The sequence below is a fragment of the Montipora foliosa genome, chromosome 12, assembly GCF_036669935.1.
Source record: "Montipora foliosa isolate CH-2021 chromosome 12, ASM3666993v2, whole genome shotgun sequence".
Classification (NCBI taxonomy): domain Eukaryota; kingdom Metazoa; phylum Cnidaria; class Anthozoa; order Scleractinia; family Acroporidae; genus Montipora; species Montipora foliosa.
The window spans coordinates 28,005,275-28,007,774 of record NC_090880.1 but is presented as its reverse complement, the minus strand read 5'-3'; the positions used below and the strand labels follow the sequence as shown (position 1 = coordinate 28,007,774).

General features: G+C 40.5%; 1 pseudogene; it reads right to left on the bottom strand.

Moving 5' to 3' along the window:
- The window catches only part of LOC137979888 (uncharacterized), a 5,486-nt pseudogene that overhangs the window by 1,822 nt on the left and 1,164 nt on the right, over positions 1–2,500 (bottom strand).

Genomic DNA, 2,500 nt, shown 5'->3' with positions numbered 1-2,500 from the left:
TTGGGTTAGTGGATAACTTCAATGTCTTTTTCGCAATTATCGTGCCAACAATAACTTCCATCAAAGCACTTACGCCAAAGTGCACTGGAATTCCAGCAGATTGCGATCAACAAAGCAAACATCAGTAGCCTCCACCAAGGGTCTGCTGGTTTGATAAAGGCACCAGCCAACCGACCTGTTCCCTAACGGTCATAGTTGTAATTGAATTTGCAATGTTCACATCTCAAGGTAAACTTGAGCCCTATTCTTTTGCCACATAAGGTATACACGGCAACATCACAAGGTTTGTTGTGTGAAAGCAGCATTCGGCTGCAGGCAAAACAAGTGCTAGTTGGAGGGGTGAAAAGTACTGGGAAATTCCCCACACTGCAGTTCAGTAATCTCTCCAAATTGCTGGAACAACCCTACCATAATGCACCTAACTTTTACTGACTTTTAATATATCACTGACCTTGTGAATTGACAGCCCAGACAACTTCGCAACAGTTTCGTTTCTGATCAACTCCGGAAGAGCTCTCAGTTCGGAAATATAGGTGGATACAAAGACCAATAAATCTTTGCTGTACTTCACCAACAAATAAATATCCACAACTTTGCTTGGTAATGCCCTGATAGGCCGCTTGCACTAAGAGGTCACGTGACCAATGCTTCCCTTAAACAGTGAGTTGCAATCTTGCGGTTGCCAAAAATTGACAGAACACATAAAAATTATCTGACACGCGAAATTTGAGAGGAAACGCATTTAAGGGAAATATTTTATGGTACTTTGATTTTTCAACAAAGTAGCATGATTTGTCTTGGCCGCCATGTTGGAGGGCATACTCTTGCCCTCCCGACATGGCGGCCAAAACTACTTTTTGCATATATCTTGTTAAATGTTTGATAGTTGAGTTCAGGTGTGCCATAAACGTTACCACATCATCTTTTCAACATTTTCCTTGAAGTTCAAATGCACAATTTGTGTCAGAAAGCGGTAATTCATAATTTTAAAAAATCAAGTTTTGGTCACGTGACCAGCTACGGACTTTCTCATTTTAAGCACAATGGTGCGGGTTTGAAAAACCAAATCACTATTATTTTGTTTAAGAGATGACCCACTAATAGTGTTTCGATGGCAAAATCATATAACTTTCATTTTCATAAAAACGATGTCACATGACCTCTTAGTGCAAGTGGCCTATTGAGTCCACATTCATCGAAGAGGAAGTAAACACACGGTATGCATTCATAGCAGCTTTCTCCACCGTTTTAGACTGCTCGACCTCCGCACGAATTTCATGGACCAAATTGGAGACGGAACTAGGTCGCTTTCTACCTCTTCCCTTCGGAGGCATTTCTCCCTTCTATTTATAAATTATTTTAACTAGACCCTCCGTGAGGGTACACTGGGTTGCCTGTGGTACGTGCACCGTTCCAGAAAAGATTTTTCAAGTTGGGGGGTCATTAAGACCATTTAAGGGGTCACCCAGAAGTCTTACCAGCAGAGGCCCTTTGGCTCACAGGTCCTCACATGTTCGTACGACGAAACAGATCCTTTTCTGAGGTTAACAACCTAGCTACCGGCCTATTAATTAATCATTTGTAGAAAGAAGAAATTCCTGTCCTCTTGAGAAAAAATAGACACGCATTGCTTACGTGTGGTAGTGAAGTAATACAGCGATTTATTCCATATAAAATGTCAACTGAGCTGTGTGCTGTCTTCCAGGAGATTCAAGTTGTGCTTGCGTAATATGTAGCTCTAACAGTGCACAATCTTGTTTTGGTATTGTCTATCATTGTAGTGCCATGGTAGAAGTCTTGGGTAAATAGCCTGAGAAGACATGTGGTTACTAGCAAAGTACTGAACCCAGAAAGATTGAAGAAAATAAATGGGAAAAGAGAAACATATGCTTCTGGGCTGACATGTTGATAATTTTCAAGCTCTCTCACAGCTTCTTTCATCACATGTTTAAGCGTGCCCTCTGAGCATCTGACAGCTTTGGTTTACTAAGTTAAGTTCTGTCCGGCGGGGTTAGTGCCTTGATGGGAGACCAAAACAATATACCCCTCCTAAAAAACAGAAGCATCTGACGTAAAATACTATTAACGCTAACAAATGCGAACTCAGCAAGGTACAGATTTTGTTAGCTTGCTTTATGCAAAAACAAATATTGATTCAAAAGTAAATAACTATTGATACACAGTTTTTAGCAAGAGCAGAAGGAAGTTTCCGGGACGGTCGATCGAGAATAAAATATTTACGACATGAAAACAACATTAATTCTGAACCGTGAATATAGAATATAAAAGTTACGATCAGCGACAAACATTTTGGGAGATTTTTGCTACGTTCAAATAAATCGCAAAATCGAAAGTGACATGGCCGGAATCCAGCGAGCGCCGTGATTAAGTTACCGCGGCATGTTTACTCGACAAACAGTGAAGCATATGTGTCAAATGATGGCAAGATACCGGGTTTTTGTAAGTTTCTTTTTCTGTCAAGTGTTACAAAGTTTGACAA